The following is a 25,410-nucleotide window of genomic DNA, read 5'->3' on the forward strand; positions in this document are numbered from 1 at the left end:
GAGACATTCTGAAGAAGAGATGACCCTATAAATTTGTCTTGAGACCCACTAAAAAGGCTCATCTCATGGAAAAAGTGGTGTTAATCCTGGCCAGAGCATCTCCAAAAGGCTACCAGTGACAGCTGAACATTGTTGTTCTAGTTAGCTGTCACTGTTAACTTGACGCTGTCTAGAGTCACCTGAGAAGGAGTCTCAGTGGAGAAATTACTCAGATCAGATGGGCCCGTGAGACCATCTGGGAGAGCCCAGCCCACTGTGGGCGGCACCATTCCCTTAGCAGTCGATTTCAACTGTATAAGAAAGCTAGCTGAGTGGAAGCCACTCTGTGAGCCAGCAAACAGTATTCCCTCATGGTGTCTGCTTGAGCTCCTGCCCTGACTCTCCTCAACAATAGCCTATAATCTGTCAGCTGAGATAAACCTTTTCCTGCCCCCGGGTTGCCTTTGGTACGAGCATTTTGTCACAGAAACAGAAACAAGAACAGTTGACTTACAGGAATACACGTGGAAGCTGGTAAAAGACTCAGGATCCGTTTCTCACTCCCAGAAGGCTGTGGGGCCATGAATGCCACAGCACCCACCACCACAGAGGAAATGGTGAAACTAGGAGCAAGATGGCAGGCATCGCCATCACTGATAAATAGTGGCTTTCAGGTTTTTCACAAGGAAGGAGGTTTTGAAATAAAAATGAGATAAAAAGCAATTTCTTCATGACCACGTCTATAGTTTCAAGAGGCTTTCTCTATGGCCATATCTCGTGGAGATAGCAGTTTGCACAGCCGGCACCTGAGTGACCAACTGAAGGAAAAGATAAAGGGATTGCTCTGAGTCACGAGTTGTGGCTAGGGAGATGGTTCAGTTGGTAAGTGCTTGCTGGGCAAATCAGACCCTTGGCACCTGTCTGAAAACTGTGAACATGGCTCCTGGCATCTGTGGCCCTAGAGCTGACAAGGTGGAGACAGGCAGATCCAAGAAACTCAAAATTTAGTCAAATCAGTGAGAGACCCTGGACCCAAAACAATGTTGACAGATACTGATAGATACCCAGTGTCAACCTCTGGCCTTCACACATGCTCCACATATATATACACATGAATATATACATAATCCTATGTTACAAACACACATCAGACAGAGAGAGAGAGAGAGAGAGAGAGACAGAGAGAGACAGAGAGACAGAGAGAGACAGAGAGAGAGATAGACAGAGACAGACAGAGACAGAGAGAGAAATTGAGATATGTGTAAATAGCTCAAAATTCTGAAAACTGGAGCTGAACAGATGGCTCCAAGGCTAAGAGTGCCTTTTGCCCTTGTGGAGTACCTAGGTTCATTCCAAGCACCTATGTGGTGACTCCCAACCATATGCAATTCCAGCTCCATGGGATCTGACACCCTCTTCTGACTTCTTTAGGTACCAGGCATGCACATGGTGAGCAAACACACTATTCAGGCAGAGCACTCATGTACATAAAATAAAAAGAAATCTCTAATTTGTTTTACTCTGAGAAAACATTTTGATCCATCGCTAGAACTTGGTGGGTTTTCTCACTTTTTAGAAACAATCCTACTATGCTATTTTGCACATCTAGAAACACACCAAGTGTGTCTCAGACGCAAGTGGAGCTGAGAATATACTGGACATTCACCATCCCTGACATGCGTCATCCGCTGCCCCTCACCACAGTGTGATGAGATCATCCACAGAAGATCCAGAGAAAACACTCACTGTGATACGGGATCTGTGTATGGCCATGTTTTTCCCAGAACCAAGGACAGGTGCCTGTCCCCTGCTCCTTGGTCGCTGTGAAGTATAATCTTCTAACGCAATAACAGGGAAAGAAAACAGGAGAAGAGGGACACAGAAAGAGAAATTGATGACTTGAGACTCAGGTGGGGATTCAGAGAGACCACAGAAGCCAGGCTGAGAGATTCCTGGAAGCAATGAGACAATATCCCTTTAATTTTTTTTTTAAGTTACCTTTATTTGGGTGTGGATGTGTTGCGTGCACATGAACCATGGCATGTGTGTGAAAGTCAGAGGAGAATTTGTGGGAGTGAGTTCTCGCTAGAATTTTCTTTGTACTGTCAACCAGCTTCCAAATAAAGACATGGAGACGCATTATTAATTATGAATGTCTGACCTTAGTTTGGGCTGGTCCCACTAGCTCTTTTAACTTAATTTAACCTTAATTTAATTTCTAGTCCTGTACGTTTTGCCTTGGGGATTTTTGATTTTCTTTCATTTTGTATGTCCTACTTTCCTGCATCCTCCCTGTCAGGTTTCCTTAGGACATGTTCATGATGCATATACTGTCCTTTGATCACAGCCCCATAGCCCCTCCCACATTATCTCTCTCTTGTGTCTTCCTTCCCTCCTCCCATCCCCTTTCCTTTTCCCTAATAGCTCCTTTTCTACTTTCAGTGGCATGCAACTTTGTTAAAAATACTTAGGATTCAGATTAATGTCAATATTAATTATTGTCACACAATGGCAATCATACCATATGTCTTTGTTATTATTATAACTGATTACTGATATTATTTTTATTCTAGAATTTGAACCCAGGGCTCTTAACATACACGGTAGAATTTCATTTCTATCACTCGGCTATAGCTCCATCATTATCATCATTATTATTATTAATTTTTATGGCTAGATGATTTACTCACCTAGACTCTGGAAGCATAAGTTGAGTTTCTAATATTAGCAGGAAAATGTTCATTTTAAACCTTACCTAAAACCAACTACTCACCGTGGTTTGCTGTGCTGAGAGTTCCTTTGATGTTGCTCAGCAAGCGCTGTGAATGAATCAGACAAATTCACCTTTGACTGTACACCCAGGGCTCAGTGATTGTTACTGGAAGGACTTTGACAGAATGAGTCTGCTGGGGTGGACCAGGCTCTCCTCACTCCTGCTCAAGATGGCCTCAGCTCTGGACTCACAGCAGGTAAGATCCTGGGACTGAGCAGAATTCTGTCTGTGTTTCACTTTGTAATTTATTCAATTTTAAATCAATTTTATTTCTTTTCTTCTTCCTCCCATGTGGTGCAGACACTTAGAGGAGGTTTCAAGGAAGGAAATGCAAAGTAGCTAGAAATGGTTCTTCTCTCCAATGTCCCATCCCCTTTAGCTTTCTAGGGTAACAACACCTCGTGGAGGAAATGAAATCCCATCTTCTCTCCCATGACATTGTTTAGTTTTGCACGCTGTTTTGATGAGAGGCCAAAGTGGACCAGACCTGTTTTAGCCCTTCTCACTCTTTGTTTCCAGATTGGAGGACCCTGGGCAGAGGCTTTAATTGGGGAGGAGGAGGAAGGAGGAAAAGCAATAGAGAAGAAGAGTGATAGGCTGATGGAGAAGAGGGAGGGAGGAGGAGAAATTACAGTTAAGATGTCTTAGAAAGCCAGGCGTGGTGCCTCACACTTTTAATTCCAGCACTCCAAAGGTAGAGGCAGGTGGATCTCTATCAGTTTGAGGCTACCATGGTCTACAGAGTGAGTTCCAGTGTAGCCAGAGCTATATAAAGAGACTCTATCTCAAAACAAAACAAAAACCATCAAAACAAATAAACAAAGGGATGTCTAAAAAGTCATAAGAAATTATATTTATCTATATTTACCTAAAATCACATAGTACATTTAAGTCTGTATATACATATTCATGTACAGTTTAAATTAAATTTACTTACTAGGGCTGAATACGCTTCCCAAGAACCATAGCCTAACAAAAACCAAGCATAAAAGGCCTCTTTTGGGTTGTTTGGTAGCATTGTCCAAGAGACTCACAAAACATTACAATCTATTGTTGTTGCCCTGAGCTGTCCCACAGAGATGCAAGGCAACTCCTAATCTTAGTTAGGGTTTCTATTGCTATAAAGAGACACCGTGACCACAGATATTCTTAATAAAAAATTTTAATTGAGGAGGCTCTCTTACAATACAGAGGTTCAATCCATTATCATCATCAAGCATGGCAGCTTGCAAGTAGACATGGTACTGGAGTAGTAACAGAGACCTACATCTTGTAGTCAACAGGAAGTCAACTGAGACACTGGGCCATATCCTGAGCATAAGAAACCCCAAACCCAACTCCGCAGTGACACACTTCCTCTAACAAAGCCATATCCAGTCCAACAAAGCTACAAATTTTAATAGTGCCAGTCCCTATGAGATTATGGGGGCCAATTACATTCAAACTACCAAAGTCCATATTGCTGAAGATACCACATACTTAAGACACATGACAAGATGATCCAACTACATCTGACCAGAAAGTCTCCGCCTGAAGACCAGTTCTCATGGGACAAGAAAGTGTAGCTTTGTACACAACCCTACAAGAGAAAAAAGCAACCAATAATCTTATCAACCTATGATCCCCTTTGAACTACAGCAATGACCAGCATGACATGATAAACCTAAGGGCGTACTAGTGACATGTATATATTGGCAGTAACCAACAGCTCTCTAGTTGGTCCATTCAACAAGAGGGAAATAATCTCTTGTTATTTACTATGTTACTATGACCTAGTAAGTCATAGATCTTGGAGGAGAACACACAATTGCCACTTTACTAAACCTACACAATCCCTAACTACATTCTAATTACTTACACGTATAGATAGCTGCAGTTCTCACTGTTCATCAAAGAAACTTCCCTCTGCACCAGAGGAGACCTTTCTAGAAAACTGGAACCAAACGAAATGCAAAGAACAAGAGATCCTGTGGTACACAGCCCCGACTGATAGATACATCTACAACACAACACCTGCACAACAATCCCTAAGGCTCAGGGATCATTGTGAGGAGGGGAAGAAAGATTGTAAAAGCCAGAGGAATAAGAAGTTTGCTGTGAGGTTGTATTTCCTACAAGTGTCAGAGAGGCAGCACCTGGGAAGTCTCATCAACATGGCTGCCTAAGCAAGACCTGAAGTAGGATGACATCAGTAGACAGGCCAATATGGAAGGAGAAAACTCACATGGCCTCAGCCCTAGACAAAGAACCACAGGTAACTAAGGAATGCTGAGGAGGGGACAAACAGTCTTCCTCAGGGACGAGCCCTCCATCTGCTTATTCAATACCACGTGGCCAGCCCTGAAGTCACATACATACAAGTAACATTGTATTGACCGAATAGGATAGAACTTCTATCCGTATGTTTACGTTACCAGCAGTCTATCAGCTAAAACACCTCCTCAGTTCTGTCTCAGCAGGATTTGACAGGATTTCATGTGTTCATACACTACAGGGCGGAGGAAGGGCATGCTGACCTAAACCAAACCTCACATTTCCAGCATGGCCTCCATTGTCATGCAGTTTGTCTTCCGGTTACAAGTAGTTCATTCTGTTTGTGTCCTCATGGAGTCTGGTAAAGGCCCTTGTCTTAGTTAGGTTCTGTTGCTGCAAACAAACAACATGGCCAGAAAGCAGGTTGGCAAGGAAAGGGTTTATTTGGCTTTCACTTCCGTGTCACTGTCATCACCAAAGAAAATCAGCACAGGAATCAAATCGGGGGGCGGGGCCTGGACAGGAGCTGAGGCAGAGGTCATGGTGGGATGCTGCTTACTGGCTCACTCCCTGTGACTTTGCTTAGCTTGCTTTCTTAAGAACCCAGGACCACAAGCCCAGGGATAGCACCCCCCAATGGGTTGTCCTCTGGCATCAATCACTGGTTAAGAGAATGCCTTACAGCTGGCTCTCACAGATGCGTTTCTCAACCGAGGCTTTTCTTTTCGGATGGCTCTAGCGTGTGACAAGTTGATATAAAGCTGCTATCCAGGACATCCATGTTTGTGTGGAGAAGAAATATATACAGACACTTGTGTCTGTATTCCTGCAGTCATTCCTTGCCGTCATAAGAATCACACCAGAATCTTTGAGGAGACCAATATTCAAAGACGATGTTGTCATAAATAGAATGTGGGCGGGGGAGACAGCTCAGTCGGTGTAGCGCTTGCTATACGAGCATGAGACCTGAGTCTGAATCCCATACTGAATGTGAAGGCTCTGAGTTGCCTTGATTGTGCCCTCGAGTGATCCAGCCAGGCCTTGGGCCAGACATTAAACTGACTCAAAGGAGGCAGTATTTGTGTGGTGTATATCATATCTGGGCTAATAATTGATGTATATCTAACCCTATCCAACACCACATGGTGGTGTCCAAATTTCAAATGAATAAATGAAATGAAATAATGAAATGAAATGAGCCTCATGGCTTCTAGGAAAGAGATTAGACAGTATAATGACATCTTGAGAGGAAACCCGGCCCAGCATCTCCAAGAGCAGAGAATAGGAGGCAGCCCTTGGGGGAAGGAGGCCGTTTACAGAGGGGTATATGTGTCAGATAAAGTTCATCGTTTGTGATTTGCTTAGGTTGGCAGGGAAATGAATGAGCAGTGTGGAGCAGAGCAGGAAATGTGCAGCCTGGACTAGCGTCTGGGCGTTAAGATGGAGAGGTGGGGAGGGCGGTCAGGTCCAGGAAGACCACGAGAACAGAACCAAGGAGGAAATCTGAACTTGGACATGGCAGAGGAACTCTGACGTGACGTGACTGTAGGTGTAGTAGGTGACATGATAGTCCTGGTCACAAGTTCATACATTGGACCATGTTGTGAAATAGTTAAGGAGACGGGCTCAGGGGACTGTTGCTGGAGTTTGATACCTGGTTCAAGTCTTGGCAACTGCTCGATACCGCTTCCCTCCTGTGAAGTGGGTAAGAATAGCTGTGTCTCACAGACTTGTTCTGAGAATAAACGTGATGTGGAAAGAGTGTAGCACAGTCCCCGGCCCATTGATGGGCAGCAGCTGAATCCAAACTCATTCTAATTCTCACTCTGGCAGTAGCTAACAGTGGTAGTCATTTTGCAACAACGTGTATTACAAGTACCTGGAAGTCAGAAAAATAGGTAAACACCTGCCATGCAAATGTGAGGACCCGAATTCAGGCTTCCAGAACCTCTACGAAGCAGGAATTGGTAGCACAGGTCTGTATCCCAGCATTCCTATGCTGAAATGGGAAGAGAGACTAGAGAATTCCCCATACGCTCATGGGCCAGCTAGTCTGCTGTGTGCAGTGAGGACAGAAAGATCCTGCATCTCCAATAAGGTAGAAGACTAGAACTAACCACAGAAGGTGTCTCTGACCTCCACACATGTGCTGGCTCACGCATGTGCTCCACCCCAACATAACTGCTCCTGCACATGATTCCATGTTTCCAGGGATGGACATGAGAAGGCTTTGGGGAGCTCTGTTGGAAAACTCTGTGCTGATCCCACAACTTGGCTCTTCTGTCTCTCACAGCTTCTGTGAAATTGTATATTGACAGGTTGTAATCTTTCCTGTTATCCTCTGAGCAAGGTTAGCTTTCTTTCATCCTTTCTTACAGACATAAGAGTTATGAGCACCCTGCTGTTTAGTCACAAAATCTCTTCCATTTGCATTTGTTACGGTTCCCACACTGGTTTCCTGGTCCACAGAGAAGAAAAGTGGAGGACAGTGGGGTCTTCAGGCGATGGTGATCAGACACCCCTGTGCTGTGAAGACGGTAGAAAGAGGCAATGGGAGCAGGGGAAGTTTAGCTTAGCCATATTCAAGCTCATTAGATCCATGTATGTGTGCACACACATATGTGCACACGTGTGTATTCAATGCCAGAGGCCAGTGCTGGAATGTCTTCCTCAGTCACTGTCTACCTGATTTTTAAAAACAGGATCTCTCACTGGAGCCGGAGTTTGCTGGTCCTGCTAGGCTGGCTGATGAGCTAGCTCAGTGGTCCTCACATCTCTGCCCCGCAGTGACAGAATTACAAGGGCATGCTGCTGCCCCTAGCTTCTAAAAACACAGGTTCTGGGGCTTGAACTCAGGTTTTCATGTTTATGTAGCAAGCACTTTACCCTGGAGCCATCTCTCCAGGCCCCATGAAAGTTCTTGAAGAGATTAGGGATGATTAGAATTCCTGACACAGAACCTGTAAAAGAAATAGAAACTAGAATCCCACATGTTTCAGAATGTTGGGCATTCTTTGATATGCTGTACCTTACTTAAGTTATCCTTAACTAAAACTCCCCCTAGGAGAAATACATTACCAATGGGCTTCTTAGTGGAGAATTGGATTCCGTGACTAAAGACCACATCCTCTGACTTGGCTTCCACCTGAAGTGTGTGTTTGCCGGATGCAGGCAACTCTTTTTAATCGATAACAATAGTAAAGTGAGCAGGTCCTCTGGGGACATGATTCATGGTGAGTCAGATGCACGTGGAGGCTAAATCTAGCTGTGAGGGCCTTTGTTTTGTTTTGTGTTTTGGTGGTTTTGTTGTTTTGTCGAGGGGCCTCCTCTGAGCTGGAGGCTAACTGTTGGTGGGATAGAAGTGGGCAGTGTAGACAGAGAGGTCATTCAGTGGCTGCACCCTTGTTGGGCACCAGCAGTTCCAGTCACCAAGTCTGTGGTTGTCCCTGGCCCATGTGTACACTGGTAACATCCTGCACCCCAGACCATGCTCTGCAGTTGGTAGCAGAGCCTAGAGGAAAAGAAAAGAAGAAATAGAGCCCAGGTACAGCCATGGGATCATCGGGGACCTCCCAGTACAAGGTCCTTCCTTGTATGCCTGCTAGCCCTTCAACCCTTGCAAAGCCCCGGTGGGCCCTATGCCTGGCTTGAGTCTTGGAAAAGTGCATGGAGCTACTTTTCTGTGTCTTCATCCGCGTGCATGGGGCTGAGCTGCTGCGTCTTCTTTACTTCCCACCTCAGGGCTTTTTCCCGAACTTGAGAAAAAAAATGGCTTCTCTAGTTTGAATTTTTTTTTGAACCAATAACCTGTGCCCAAATACACAGAGACTTATTATTAATTGTGAATGCTTGACCTTAATTTAGGCGTTCCCAGTAGTTCTTTTAACTTAATTTAACCTGTTTCTATTCATTTTTGTTTTGCCTCTGTACTATTTACCTTTCTTTCATTTTGTATATCCTACTTTCCTGCTTAGTCCATGTCTGTCTGGCCTCTGGTGTCTCCCTGTTGTCTCTTATTCTTTCTTTTCCTTGAGTCTAAATTCCTCCTTCTACTTTCTTTCCTTGCCTGGAAGTCCCACCTCTACCTTCTCCCTTGCTATTGGCTGTTTTGCTTTCTGTTATACCAGTCAAGTGCCTTAGTCAGGCAAGGTAAAACAGCAACACATCTTTACATAGTGAAACAAATGCAAGACATCTTTACATGGTTAAATATTCCACAACATCTCTCCTTTCACCTTATGGGTCTGGGGAATTGATCTTAGGTTGTCACACTTGGTAAGAAGTCCCTTTTAACCAATGACCCATCCTGACAACCACCAGTCACTTAACTTTTAACACTGTATTTTATTTCTCTTTTTAAGGTTTATTTTTATTTGTGTTATTTATATACTGTAAGGGATACAATTTTATAATCAGTAACCTAAATTGTTAGTGAGGGCTCTAACATCACATACTTCCAAAGACACATTTTAAGCTCTTTCATATATTGAAACTGTGCCTAGGATATGCATTTTTTTTCAACTTCAAAGTAGTTCTCATTGTTAAAATCGAGTTTTAAAACCATGACACTCAACTGTGTGGAGCCTTACGTATGGTTTGGCTATAAACATATCTTATTATTCTGTCCATTCTTCTCAGCTTGCCTCATTTAGCTGTCCCTGCAGAACTACGTTGTTGCTGCTGTACATACTGTGTGCTTGTTTACTCATCCACTAAAATAGTCACTGAGTCCACAAGCCTTGCTGCTCTGACCCCTGAAACAATGGTAAGCCCATGGTACTTACTAAATGTTCACTGAAGAAGTGGTGAGTAGAGTTGGTTCAGTTGGCAAAGTGCTTAGGTCACAGGCAGGACAACCTGAGTTCACGTTCTCAGTATTCACATGAAAATCTGGATATAGTAGTGTGCCTGGTGCGGGAAAATTGTCTGTATTCTGTCAATCATGTTTTAAATATATGCTGATTGGCCAGGCAAGAAGTATAGGTGGGTCAACCAAACAGGAAATAGAGGCGGGGCGATGAGAACAGGAGTATTCTGGGAAGCAGGAAGCTCCCTCTGCAGTCCAGCCCAGACACCAAAGAAGCAGGATGTGACCTGCCCTGCTGAGAAGGTACCAAGCCATGTGGCTAACATAGATAAGAATAATGTGTTAATATAAGCTACAAGATCTAATAAGTAGCCTGAGCTAATGGGCCAATCAGTTTTATAACTTATGGAGATCTCTGTGTGAATTTCTTTGGGACTTGCTGGTTGTGGGGTACCGGGCAGGACATAGACCCCAACAAGCCAGCCCCTCATGTTACATGTGCCCTGTAAACCCAGCACTGAATTACATGCAGGAGAGACAGGAGATCCTGGGCCTCACTGAGCAGCCAGTCTCACTGAATTGATGAACTCTGGTTTCAGTAACAGCCTGTGTCTCAGAATCTTACAGTAGAAAAGCAATTAAGAAAGACACTTGAGACAGGCAGTGGTGGTACACACCTTTAATCCCAGCACTCAGGAAATAGAGGCAGGAGGATCTCCATGAGTTTGAGACCAGCCTGGTCTATAGTATGAGTTCAAGGACAGCCAGGACTGTTATGCTGTGAAAACCTGTTTCTAGAAAAGTCAAAAAAAAAGAAAAGAAAAAGAAAAGAAAAGAAAGATGCTTGATATCATCCAATGAACATACACCTGCACACACGTGTGCATGTCTACGAATAACTGTACATTGTACACATATTAATGAATAAGTTTGTACTTACTCACAAAACCACACTTATCTATCATATGGAAAAACCAGGAATACTAGTGAGTTCGTTTCTTTACTTTATTTGACAGATTACATACAATCTGCACATACAACATATAATGTGCAAGGTACTATTCTGGAGGAAATCTTAGGATAAAATCCCTGGGCCAGGCAACGGGTCAGTGAGGACAGAGCTTGCTGCACAAGTATAAGAACTGAATTCACATCCCCAGAACTTATTTTTCAAGTTTTTTAAGCTTTTAATCACCATGGTAAAAAGGTAGAGATGAAAGGTGCCTGGGGCTTCCTGCCAGACAGCCTAGCTGACTTTGTGAGGTCCAGGTGCTGGAGAAAAACCCTGTCTCAAAAGACAAAGCAGAGAACCTGGAAACATCCTAAATGCCCCTCGACCGAAGAATGGATAAAGAAAATGTGGTACATTTACGCAATAGAGTACTACACAGTGGAAATTTTGAAAATAATGGCACCTTGAAATTTGAGAGCAAATGAATGGATCTAGAAAACATCATATTGAGTGAGGTAACCCAGGCACCAAAAGACAAATATTATGTGTACTCACTCAATAGTGGCTTTTAGACATAAAGCAAAGAAAACCAGCTTACAATTCACAATTCCAGAGAACGTAGACAACAAAGAGGACCCTAAGAGAGACATACATGGATCTAATCTACACAGGACATAGAAAAAGACAAGATCTTCCGAGTAAATTGGGAGCATGGGGACCATAGGAGAGGGTAGGAGGAGAGAGGAAGGGAGGGGAGTGGAGAAAAATGTAGAACTCAATTAAAACAACAATGAAGAAAATGACAAGGCAGGGCCTGAGAAATGCTATCTGAGGGTGACCTCTGGCAAGCCCATGGTAGGTGCACATACATGTGCATACACATGTACCCACAGACACACAACAGAGAAAAAGAGTACAGAACCCCAACAAAGTGACAGCTGGAAGGGACATCTTTCATGTCATGTCCCAAGAGACCCGGCAATTGGTCCTGGAGCAGGCATCCCTGAGAACTTGTTTGAGCAACCCTATCTATTATGCTGTGTATGTCCTTCACATTTTAAAAATCCTCCTCCCAAGTACAGTGCTAGCACAGCCTAAATCAGTCCTTTGTACAATGTGCATACCTGATGCTCATTAATAAGCCTTTGTTCTGATCTCCCCTGTGCAGCCCAGCTCCAGTTACTGCCGGTTCTTACCCAGGACATTTCCAACCATCTCTTCGGGCTCTTCCACACACATTTCTTAAAAGCTGGCTGTTCCATTGTTACCATCCCGGGGGAGTATCGACCGGGTTAGGTTTGCATTTGTGAGCTTATAACTGGAGCTGACACCATCCTTACCACAATTAATAGTTCTTGGAAGAATTTGCCTTCTTAGCACTTTATAAACGGCTTCATACATCTAAGGGCAAGGCAGGTTTTAATTAGTGTCCCTAATAGCTAACTAGGCTGAGAGAAAATAATTAAGTGACTGCACCAGTCGAAGAGAGAAGTGCAAGATGGTGTTAGAGTCCGCACAGGCTCAAGGTGGAAGAGGTTGTAACTTGTTTTGCGAGCAGTGTGTCTTAGTCTTCTCCTCCCACTGACCAGAAGTTACTGGTGGCTGGCAGACTCTGTTTCTATGTATAAAATATCATGTGAACCACCCGGTGCTTCCTTCCTCCCCCCCCCCACCCTGCTTGCCCCTCTTATTTTAATCCTGCTCACTCTATTTTATAAGCAAAGCGGTTGCCTGTGTGGGGAAGCTGTGGACCCCTCAGTCACGGTTTGCAGCTTGCTGGATGTACGCCGGCATAATCCTTCGGTGTCTTTGGATTACTATCCATGAGCAAGTTTTCCCAGCTTTTTGTTGTGAGAATGGGCTCCCTGCCAAGAAAGCACTCATCCCTGCTCTGGGCCCACCTGGTCCTTCCCTGGTGCCTCCTCCACTCCAGGCCATTAGCAGGACTCGGCTCTGAATGTTTGCACAGTCTGCTCTGCAAGCAGAATCCAAAGCCTTTGCTCCATAGAGCAGCCAATGCCCACAGGATCCTGCTCAAAGTTAGTGTCAGGAAAGGAGATAGGGAAAGGGTCAGCATGCAAGGGGGCTTGCTGCCAAGTCTGAAGACCTGAGTTCAATTCCCAGAACCACATGGAGAGAACCTATTCACGGAAGTTGTTCTCTAACCTCGGCATGGCATGCTGTGGCATGCCTGTATACACACACACACACAATAAATTCAAATGTAGAAAAAAAAGACATAGGAAAGAGGAAAGCCTTTAATTATAGCCAGCTTGCTTTAATATTATCCAATTATATAAAATATATACATTTTCCAAAATACATATATAGGTATTACATAAAAATAAATGTATTTAAGCAAGTTTAAATAATAGCCAAAATCAGATCAGAGGATACAGGGGGAAAATAATATACCTACAAAGATTAATGTCTCTCCTCAGGCAGCTAAATTTAGAAGACAAGTTGAAAAGCCTACTTGGAACACCTAAACCGCTCCTATACTCCACATCAATTAAAGCTTTAACCCATTAAAAAAAAAATGCTCACGGCCATTTACTGCCTGATTCTCTCTTCAATCCCTTCTTGGATTTCAAAGGGGTCTTTGTGACTGGGAAACAGAACAAGGCATTTGAGCTACACACACACACACACACACACACACACACACACACACCTGTCAGTCATATCTAATACCCTGAGCATGTGTAAACTCCTTCATAGGCCTGGGACAGGAGCACCTTGCCATTTGATCTCCAATTTTAATCCTTTCTCAGTTAGATCTTAACAAGCATAAGCAGACAATCTGGAAAGCTGAGTTGTCCAAATAGCCTCTTTCAGATCGGAGACCCAAAGGACTTAAGGACCAAAGACTGACATTCTTTGCACGGACAACTACCCAGAATTCATCGTGAATGTTAAATCTGTTTAAAATGTTGTGAAAATAAGAGATTTTAATGCACACTTTTCTCTTTCACATAAAGCACCAGGAGCTGGGATGTAAAAGATGTTTGAGAAGAGTGTTCACTTAGGAGCAAAACACTGGGGCGTTTCTCTGATAATGTTCTCCTCTATCCATGGAAGGTATTCCAAAGATCCCCACAATGGATGCCTAAAATGGTGGACAATACCAAAACCTAACGGTATTTTCTTGCACATAGACACCATAAAGTTTGTAAATTAGCCAATCGTGGTGTTCAGACTGTATAGAATGCTTTCTTATTACTCTCATCCCCAGCCCCCCTCCTATCAATGTCTTTCTATGGCTTCCATCATTGTTATTGTTTGGTGACTAGGGTTGTGTAGCCCAGGCTGGTCTTCAATTCCCTATGTGTTCGAAGATGACCTTGAACCCCTGATCCTGCTGCTTCTACCGCTCAAGTGCTGGGATGAAGATATATACCACAAGGTTCAAGGTTAATTGTTAGTTTTATTTCTGAGACCTCATGGGTTCTTTGCTCTGTGTACCCTGACTTCAGTTTTGCCACACGCAGCTGAAGTTGATCTGTTTTTCCCTTGTTTTAGCCTTGGTTCCTCCTTTGTACTTCCATGAGGCAGATCCTACTGGACACCTTCCAGGAAAGTCTAGTTTCATTGCAATTGAAGACTTTATCCTCTCTGTCCATCAGCTTCTTCAGCCTTGCCAGAGTAAGACAACAGCATCTTCATGGGAAGATACTGTCTCCGGTGATATAAACACGTATGTAGACAGGTAACTAGACAGACAGACATGGAGATAGATACATAAATAATGTCATACAACCCAGGCTGACTTTGAACTTGCTGTATACCCAGGAAGGACCTCAAAGTCCTGATCCTCCCGTCTCTTCCTCCAGAGTGCTGGAATGACAGACATGAACACCATACCCTGTTTACATGATGCTGAGGGTGAAACCTGGGGACAGGCAAGCATTGCAGCTATATCCCCAGCCCTCTCCAATAAATTTTTTTACATTTTTTTTGGTTCAAACTCATTTCTGGATCTATATAATCATCTCCTATTGTAGTAAGTACCACGATGTCACTCATTTCAAGGGCTCCCTTGCTCAAGTCTTCATCTATACTTAATACTTTCTGGAATAACACATTGCTGTCAATCAGAAAGCATTTGCTATTCATGCCTTCCTTGAGCAATTTAATGTCCTTCTCTCTGAAGCACTTATTAAGCACTCACAGATGTAATTTTTGGCAGCTTGAGGCATGACAGTCAAACTGGCAGCTTTCTTTCTCCTTTGCAGTTTCTCAGGTAGAGAGGGGCTTCATTCTTACTGCAGGTTGTGGCCGCCTCAGCATACGGTCACTTTTATTCACTTATGAAGCCAGGATCTTGAAGGAAGCCCTTCACAGCTTCCCTTGTTCTGTCCAACTGCCATCAGTGACATCGGTGACATCATCAGTGCCAGCTTTTGTTGGGGGTTGCCTGAACCGAAGCGCTGTGAGACCATGACAGTGAACCTCATACCCCAAAACGGCCCCGTCTTTATTTCTTCTGTGGTTTCTATGACAAAATACTCTGGCAAAGCAGCTTCCAGGTAAACCCAAGGGTCTATTTGGGCTTACGGCTCTGAGTTATCGTCCATGATGTCAGGAACGTCAAGGATAAGGAACTTGGAGCATCTGGTTACATCACAACTCAGAGGAGAAGAAAGGATGCTTCCATACTGCTGCTCAGGCCCTGTCCCCACTCACACAGCCCAGGGTCCCTGTTCAGAGAGTGAATAGGCCCACAGTTAAGCCAAGCCTCCCATTATCAATTAAGGTAATCAATACAAGCCCCATAAGCATGGCCAGAAATGGGCCTCCAAGGTGATTGTAAATTTTGTCAGGTCGTGACAATAAACACAGCTTCACAGCTCCTCAGTGACTGATGAGTGACTAAAAACATTGTCTTTGTTGTTACTGATCTATTGCTGTGAAGAGATGCAATGACTAAGGCAACTTATAAAAGAAAGCATTTAGTCAGGTGGCTGTGGCTTACACCTTTAATCCCAGCAGAGAATTGGGAAGCAGAGGCAGGAGGAGTCCTGAGTTCAAGGTTAGCCTGGTCTAAAGAGTGAGCTTCTTCTTTAGACGGCTTCTTTAGACGGTAGCCAGGGCTACACAGAGAAACCCTGTCTCAAGAAAAAAAGAAAGGAAGGAAAGAAGAAAGGGAGAGAGGGAGGGAAGGAGGGAGGGAGGGTGGAAAGAAAGAAAATAAAGAAAGAAGAGAAGAAGGAGAAGGAGGAGGAGGAGAAGAAGAAGAAGAAGAAGAGGAGGAGGAGGAGGAGGAGCAAGAACAAGAAGAACAAGAAGGAGAGAGAGAGAGAGAGAGAGAGAGAGAGAGAGAGAGAGAGAGAGAGAGAGAGAGAGAGGAGAGCATTTAATTCGAAAGCTCATGGTCCCAGAAGATTAAAGTCTATGATCATCATGGCGGCAGGCCAGCAGACACGGCACCGGAGCAGTAACTAGGACTTTATGTCTTGAGACAACAGTCATGAGGTGAAGGCAGAAAGAGCAAAATGGCAATGTTGTGGGCTTTTGAAACCTTAAAGGCCATCCCCAGCAACACATATCCTCCAATAAGAAAAAGTCCAGAAATAAACTTTTTTAAATTTTATTTTTAGTTGTTTGCTATTCTGAGAAGTGTGGTGTGATCTCACAGCATTGTAGCCACAGTCCTGTTCTAAGAGAGACGGGACTGAAGACTTTAGGGGATGAGAAAGATGTTCTAGCTTCCAAAGAGAGACACAGACACTTGTACCCCTGCATCCTGAGAATGGAAGTTCTAAAGACAAGCAGAGGCTCAGGAGCCTTCCCGTCAGGTGAGACCAGGTAATCCGCCTTCCGCCAAGTGTGCTGTGTGACAGTTGTCGCGTGGCTGTCTCCGTCTCCTAAGTCTGGGCTGGAGACGCAGCTGAGCTAGGAGAGTGTCTTGTGTGCAAAAGTCGTGGGTCCCAACCCTAGCACATCATGGACCAGGGTGGTGGCCCATGCCTAGAATCCCAACTCTCAGGAATTGGAGGCAGGAGGAGAATTGGAATACTAAAACGTAGCAAAGGTGGTGTTTACCTTTCTAATAGTACCAGAAAAAAGGGTGTAGAGTCCAAAGTCAACTATGAGGGAGGGCTGCCCTCAATGGCCTCCAAGACTGTTAATCCCCTGAACAGAAGAGGCGTTCTTTTCTAAGCCCTCACCAGGAGATAATAGGAGAGGCAGGCCCAGCTAGTCTTGCCTTTTGGTTCTCCCCTCCTCCCAACGTTGTAGAAAACAGAGGTAAAAGGTCCCATAACCCATTTTCAAAAGCTAATATCCTCCTCACATGCAGAACATGGCTCGCCCAGTATAAACAAAGTAGTCTACATAGCACAGAACTTGGAGGAAAGTTAGGAAATGCCATGCCAGGCTGGGGCTGGAACTCACTTAGTAGAGGATTTGTTTAGCATTCACAGTGCCCTGGGTTTCACCCCATACATGATGGCACATGCCTGTAATCACAACATTCAAGGGGTGGAGACTGTAGAATCAGAAGTTCAAGATCATGTTCAGCTACTTAGTGGGTTTGAAGACAGTCTGAGCTACGTGAGACTTTATCTCAAAAAGGAGATGGGGGTGGGAGAAGAAAAGGAAGAGGAGGAGAAAGGGAAGAAGAGAAGGAGTAGCTACTGCCTTGCCATTTGGCAGTGGACAGTATATCTTATTTTAAGCATATATTTCGGACTAAGAGCCATATTTTTTATGGGAGTGGAGGGTGGCATCTAACACATGTGTGCACTGATAAGAACAGGAGACCAGCTTCCATTCACAGAAGTCTGCTTGGCTTGATAGGCACGCACACTCCCAAGTTTCACTTTGCATTTCCGGGTTCACCCAACCCTCAGACCCGATGCTGAAAGTCAAAGTGAAACCCCCTGTAAAGAAAACCACACTGATTTTTACCTGCCCTGACGCGACTGTTTTGAGAAACGCTAATCGTCCAATCAGGTCACCCCACACTCACCTGCGGAAGGTATCAAACACCTCCATGGAAGTCTCACCTCCACGTGACCTGCCTCAGGAATGCTCCCCAACGCAGGAGCTTTACATAAAATCAAAACCTCTTTGCATAGCTAAAAAAAAATGTTTTAAAAGAATCCTTGCTGGCAGCTAGGAATGTATTTCAGTTGGGAGATGCTTGCCTGACGTGCGTATAGTGTGGATTCCATTCCCCGGCACCCCGTAAACCAGCATGGTGGCACACACTTGTAATCTGAGCACCTGGGAAGCAGCCCCAAGTTCAAGTTCAGCTACATAGAAGAAATTCTAGTCCAGCCTGTGGAGGAGGCAGGGATCAAAAAAATGGAGTTATCCCCTGCTTGTCACTGGAAAAGATCACGTATTCACCTGTTCCAGTAACAAGTCTGATTTGAAATGCTGGCTTGAAAGTTTTCCATTCGTCCAAGGGCCACACTGGTCCGCCGTAGTCCGCAGCTGCTCAGTTCTGTCCCTAAAGCCATCATCAGCACACCAGGACCACATTCTTTCTGAGCTTTTCGTTGTTCACCCTGAAGGAGCAGGACCTGGGTCAGCCTCAGTCCAGGTCTTAGGAGGAAAGGAGCCAAGATGCTGGGAATGTACAAACAGCTCAGAAGAATGGGTCAGGTCAAGGTGTCAAGGTCAGGCTTGCAGAGTTAGAGCAAAATCCGGTGGGAACTGGTCTGTCAGGCAGGCTGGGGAAGAAGAAGTGGAAGTTGCAGAGAAGCAAGGCTGTTCGTGCCCTGTGCTCTCTACCCTCTTCTGGCACCCCAGTTATGCAAGTGAGTTTTTACACCGCCAGCTCTGAGCGGAACCAAACAAAGCCTACAAACCAAACCCTGCACCGTAAAAGGAGTGCAGCGGGAACGCTGGAGGCTTCACCATCTATCTATCTATCTATCTATCTATCTATCTATCTATCTATCTATCTATCTACCTATCTATCTACCTATCTATCTAGAACTAGCTCTTGTAGACCAGGCTGGCCTCGAACTCACAGAGATCCCCCTGCCTCTGCCTCATGTGTGCTGGGATTAACAGCCTGCACCATCACTGCCCAGCTCATCCTATTTTTTAAAAGAAACTATAAACCCGAGTTTCCATTTCCCGGACATCACTGATTAAACTGGAGAGACCTAGCTGGGTGTGGTGGCACATGCCTATAATCTCAGCATTCAGGAGGTTCACCACCAGCCTGGGTTATGTGAGACTCCCACAAAATAGACAGCCTCAGGTGGGAATCCATGGAGATGAAGATGAGAACAGGGGACTGGCTTACTCCACTATGCTGTTATCTATTATTTGTCCCTGACTGGTGGCAATTGCTTGAGACCTCTCCCCGTCCCTGTCTGGAAGTGTTCAGTGTTCAGTTCAGACCATTTAAAACGTTCATCTCTGACCCTCGTTATCAAACCCAGGGCCTCATCGTGAAGAGCAGACGCACATAACCACTGAGTTACATTACTTTTTTTTCCAGTGTATGTGAGTGCATGTTCATATGTAAGCAGAAGCTCATGTATGTCCTTGTGTTTACATGTATGGGCTGGCCTGAGGTCAGCCTCAGGTGTCATTTTCCTGTAGCCCTCCACCGTGTGTTCAGAGCTGGGATCTCTCACCACTGGGATCCGGAGCTCGCTAGTTAAAGAGACCGGCTAGCCTGCAAGTTCTGAGGTTCTGTCTATCTCGACGTCCCCAGCACTGGGATTAGAAACATTCAAGCATATGCCACCACACACCGCTTCTTAATGCTGGTTTGTGGGCTCAATCTTGGGTGCTGATGTTTGCACGGCCGGTCCTTTACTCGGCAAGCCACTCCCCAGATCCCCATAGGATACTGTCAACCCCTGGAGGGTGTTCAGGGGTTAGAAGTCCTCAAGAGTGATTCCATCTCTTCCGTCTTCAGGAAGCCCCGCAGGATGTCATGCTGGTGCTCCGTGTGCCTACCCTTGCATGAAAGTAGGTGGTTCTTTTCTGGAATTATCTAAAATGTCTTCTGGGCGGGCTGTTTTCCCGCCCTTTCGCCTGTTTCGCAAAGTCATCTCTCCCTTTGCCTCCAAAGATATAACATGTGTGTTTTCAAGCTGCAAAGAAACCGTTGAAAATTAAACCACAAAACAGCGTTTTAATGAGAGCATTATTACCTAACACCCCACTGTGGTTTTAGATGGCTTCATGCCAACCTTCCAAACTGCTGTAAAAGAAGCCAGAAGTCCAGAGTCAAGAGAGAGACGGGTAGGGAGAGAATTTGAGAAGTTACATCCCCTTTGTGAAGGTAGCTTTCTTGGACGACCTCCAAATAGATCTTTCTAGAAGGTTGGAGGTTATTATTGGTGCCTATAGTTGAAGACAACTTTCTTCCTGTTTTGAAGTTTGAAAGAGAAAGAAAGGGGGGGCCACCCTTGAATTAGTACACGATGTCCTCAGAGGAGTGTTTTCAGCTCTGAAGTGGCTGTACCCAGCCCTGTCTATCTGCCTCATCACTTGCCCCCTGCATACCCAGTTGCCACTTCTGTAACCTAGGCTACAAGACCGCAAGTGTCCCTGTACAAGGTGAAAACTCCAACAGAGCAGAGCCGCTGGTCCTCCTTGGACGGCAACTGAATGCACTTGGTTCTGGGCACTAAGAAGAGGACAGAGGGGCTGGGGCTTCTCACAGAGGGTCATTTCTTAGAGACCATCTTGCCTTGGCCTCCAGCTAGCCCAGCAGTTAGGCCCTGAGGGCTGTGGTTTCATTTCCACATTGGGTTTCCTGACTTAACCCCTGAACCACCCTCGGCCGTCATCTTTCCACAAGTTCGGCGACAACCAGATGGCCCTCAGAGGCACCAGGGAAAGGGGTTGTTGGGGTGGGGATAACAGGCTGGTAGGTGCTGCAGCGGAATACCCCCATTCCACAGATGTGCAAATCAAGGCCCACAGGGAGTTTAGAGGTTCACCTGGAATCACACAGCAACTAGGTAGCAGAGAAAAAAAAACAGATTCTGCCTTGATTTTCAGGATGTGGAGACTGCCCTATGCTACCCCTGTGTTCCTCTCAGTAACAGTCACTTAAATGACTCCTGCATACCCACAGCGTGACTGGGGAAAGTTGACCCTTCTTCTCTGCTGCCCTTCCTAGCCAAGTGCTGTTTGCGGAACTAAATAAGCAATGATAAGTCAAGAAATGAGCTAAACTCTTGTTTTCAAGGAGTTACAGTCATCATCATTGTTGCTTTGAGATAGAATTTCATATATCAAGGGTTCATATAGTCCAGGATGGCCTCAGACTCACTCTGTAGCCAAGGATGAGCCTTGATCTCCTGAACCTACTGTCTCAACCTCCAGAAATTTGGAATCACAGGCCTACGACACCACACCCAACTCTATGCAGTGCTGGGGACCTAATCTAGGGCTTCATACCTGCTAGGGGAGCTCCCTACCAGCTGAACTGTGTCTCCAGTCCCAAAGAGTTGTACTCTTAAAAGCAACAAAAACATGAACACATTCAGTGTAGAAACAAGCCCATGCAAAGCAGTATGCAAGAAAAGTACTTACTAGCATGATGCAATGAAAGGTAAGCTCTTGGGCCATGCAGATGGCTCGCTGGATACGGTGCCTGGTATACCACATCCTCACGTTGGACCTGACTAAGATCCTTAGCATCCATGGAAAAGCCAGGCCCAGAGTGCGATTGCTGGAACTCACTGTCCAGCCATCCTAACCCACTGACAGGAGCTTCAGGTTCAGTGACAAAGAAAGAAAGAGAAGGGGGAGAAGGAGAGAGAGAGAGAGAGAGAGAGAGAGAGAGAGAGAGAGAGAGAGAGAGAGAAGAAGAAGAAGAAGAAGAAGAAGAAGAAGAAGAAGAAGAAGAAGAAGAAGAAGAAGAAGAAGAAGAAGAAGAAGAAGAAGAAAGAGGAGGAGGAGGAGGAAGAGGAGGAGGAGGAGGAAGAGGAGGAAGAGAGAAGGGAGGGAGGGAGGAAGGAAGGAAGAAGGGGAAGGAAGGAAGGAAGCTATTGAGGAAAATAGCCTATTATAACTTCTGGCCTTCGTGCCCTCACACATGTGCACGCACATACCTGTAAGAACACATACTACCACTGTCCCCACCACCATCCCCATACAGAAGTTAAAAAAAAAAAAAAACTCTCTCTGCCATTACTTCTTGCAACTGATTATAACCCTTTTCTCATCTTGTCCTGGTTTTGAGTTTGCTTCTTTCTGGCAGCCTTCTGGTTTGACTCAGATTGCTCTGTGATGTGCCTGTGTTCTTGACCGGATGCCCACCAGCCCCATGAAGACAGCTAGTCTGCTTTGTCCATTGCTCATCCTCTTTGCCCAGAGCCTGGCGCTCCATTGGCCTATAGTAAATACAGGAGGAAGTTGTGAAGGTCTGCCAGGAAGCTTTTCCCCAGGACCTGTCAGGAGAGAGAGAGTCTAGACAGGAGCAAGTTCCATCAATATGGAAAGTCATCCAGAAACGGGTGGTTAGTGTCTCTACACACACCATAGAAAAGTGCCACAAAACGCATTAGTGAGAGGTCAGTAAATTGACCCTGTCACTGGAGAAAAGGGAGCATGCTGTTTCTATTGGGGAAGTCAGGTGGGGTAAAACTTTGTATCACTAGGTCTGCCCAGAAGACAATGACATCAAAACGAAAAGGGGCCTATGTGTGTATACCACCACACACAGTTCTAGAGGGCAGATGCTTTCAAAGAAGTGGAGCTGGGTAGTGACTCAGTCAGTAAGGTGATCCCCAGAACCCACAGGAACATGCTGGGCGGGGCACTGTGTGCATCTAACCTATATGTTGGGGAGGTGGAGGCAAGTAGGTGTCTGGGGCTCACTGAGCAGACTGCTTAGTTCAGCCGGTGACTCCAGATCCCAGTGAGGTCCCACTCTCAGAAAACAAGGTGAATAGCTTTGGGGGCACCCAAATTTGATCTCTGATATCCACACACACGTCTAACTAACCACGCTCACACACGCGCACACACACGCAAAAGACAGGTGGGGAGGGTTAAGAACTAAGAGAGAAAATCTGAGCCTGGGGGGCCCCTCGGTTTAGGATCTGATTCTGGGAAGCCTTTTTCTACATTCGCAGGCTCACCAGCATTAGCCAGGTCCCCGCCCCCAATCAAACTGCTGACTCTTTCTCCGACCTGAAAATACTGGTTGAGTTTCACCTTGGGAAAAATGCAAAGCAGCCAGCTGCAGGGAAGTAAAAAGCCATCCTCACATCCAGGACAGATTTCTCTGAAACAGTGCTGGAGGGCGGTTCTGAGAGGACCACTGACTCATATCAACCACGGAGCAGGGCCGAGCATTTAATGTGGTGAATCTGTGACCCCGGAAACCTCTCTTTGGAGAGGATGTTCGCTGAGACTCCTGTGTGTGTGTTGGTCGCCTTTACAAGCAAATCAGTCTCGTCTTTCGCTCAGAGTCACCTGGTAGGCATCTACCAAAAAGAAAAAGAAAGGGACTTCCAAGAAGTGTAATTGTCAACAGTCAAGTGGGCTCTGGTTTTGCAACATCATAAGGGGGAGCTAATACTGTCTCTGAGGAAGGGGTGTGAGGCAGGAGCAATGGGATCCGGGTGTCTGATGATGAATCTGGATTGTCATTTGAAGGGATTTAGAATCACCATGGAAACACATATCCAGATGTGTCTATGAGAATGTGTCCAGAAAAGTTTAACTTAGGTGTGAAGGCCCATCTTGAATGTAGGATCCCTCTATCAGCCTGAACGAAACAAAGAAAGTGAACTGAGCATCAGCCTAGCTAAAAAATAAATCTTAAAAAAGTAAATAAATAAAAAAAATTGAATATATATATTTGATCTTTCATATTCTTGATATATATTTTTCTATTATTATTACTACAAATTTTCACCTCCTCCCATTTCCTTCCCCCTTCCCCCTTTCCCCTCCCCTTCCCTCTCCAGTCCAAAGAGCAGTCAGGGTTCCCTGCCCTGTGGGAAGTCCAAGGTCCTCCCCCCTCCATCCAGGTCTAAGAAGGTGAGCATCCAAACAGACTAGGTTCCCACAAAGCCAGTACATGGAGTAGAATCAAAACCCAGTGCCATTGTCCTTGGCTTCTCAGTCAGTCCTCCATGTCAGCCACGTTCAGAGTGTCCAGTTTGATCACATGTTCCATCATTCCCAGTCCAGCTGGCCTTGGTGAGCTCCCATTAGATCAGTCCCACCATCACAGTAGGTGGGCACACCCCTCGCGGCCCTGACTTCCTTGCTCAAGTTCTCTCTCTTTCTGCTCCTCATTTGGACCTTGGGGGCTCAGTCCAGTGCTCCAATGTGGGTCTCTGTCTCTATCTCCATCCACCGTGTGTGGGTGGGACGGGGGTAAGGGAAGAGGGGGAGAGAGAAGTAAGAAGGGGAGGATGGGGAGAGCTTGGGGGAATGGGACAGTTGGGATGGAGGAGGAGTGGATATGGGAGCAGGGAAGTATATATCTTAATTAAGGGAGCCATTTGAGGGTTGGCAAGAAACTGGACTCTAGAGGAGTTCCCAGGTGTCCAAGGAGATATCCCCAGCTTGTTCCTTGAGCAGCTGAGGAGAGGACACCTGAACTGGCCCTATACTATAGCCACACTGATGAATATCTTGCATATCATCATATATATTTAGATGTATGCATATATACATATATATATGCAGGTGTGATAACACATGCTTATCATCCTAAAACAGAGACTGGAGGACTCCTGGGGTTCACTGGCCTGCCAGTCTAGCCAAAATGGTGAGGTTAGAGACCCTGCTCAAAAAAAAGAAAAGAAAAGAAAAGAAAAGAAAAGAAAAGAAAAGAAAAGAAAAAAAAGGTGGAAGGCAGGGAGACAGCTCAATGGATAAGAGAGCTTGCCTTGAAGCAAAAAGGACCTAAGTTCAAACTCCCAAGAACCCACATAAAAGCTACACATGGCCAGGTGTGCGTGCAGTTTCACAACTGAAGACCAAAGACAAGTGGATCCTGAGAGCTGTGGCCATCAGCCTAGTGAGCTTCAGGGTCAGTGAGGGACTTTGCTTCAAAAACAGTATGACGGTATAAATAGAGGAAGACACCTGACATCCTCCTCTTCCTCTTCACACACATGGACATATGCACACTCATATACATATACACACATACACACATACACACATATACACATACCACACACACCACACACAAATACACACCACATACACACACACACCACACACATATGTACACACACACACATACAGGCACACCACACACATAAACACATACCACATACACACACACACACCACACATATACATATACACACATACAGGAACACCACATACACACATGCCACATACACACACATATTGCACACATATACATCACACACATATACACACATACCACACACACCATACCCACATATATACATAAAACACACACACCATACACACATATACAAACATACAATATACATACACCCCACACACATACACATACACACACCACACACACATATGCACATATACACCACATACACACACAAATGGAGTGATTAAAGACACCCGACATTCATCTCTGGATTCAACAAGTCTTTGTGACTGGGGCCATCCTTCTCTTCATCCTTGTAGAAGTGGTTAAAAATCAAACAACACAAATCCCAGGGACCTGCAAGATCCTTGTGAGCAGACCAGGTCCTC

At 45.2% G+C, this 25,410-nt stretch overlaps 1 long non-coding RNA gene across 1 annotated transcript; it reads right to left on the reverse strand.

Moving 5' to 3' along the window:
* Positions 1–13,021: 13,021 nt before the first annotated feature.
* On the reverse strand, positions 13,022–19,024 carry LOC125398092 (uncharacterized). Its single transcript, XR_007231285.3, has 2 exons — positions 17,738–19,024; positions 13,022–15,464 (listed from the first exon to the last, which is right to left on the reverse strand). It is a non-coding gene; the product is annotated as an uncharacterized LOC125398092 (long non-coding RNA).
* Positions 19,025–25,410: the final 6,386 nt, after the last annotated feature.

Source organism: Myodes glareolus, chromosome 5 (assembly GCF_982192425.1).
Source record: "Myodes glareolus chromosome 5, mMyoGla1.1, whole genome shotgun sequence".
Lineage (NCBI taxonomy): Eukaryota > Metazoa > Chordata > Mammalia > Rodentia > Cricetidae > Myodes > Myodes glareolus.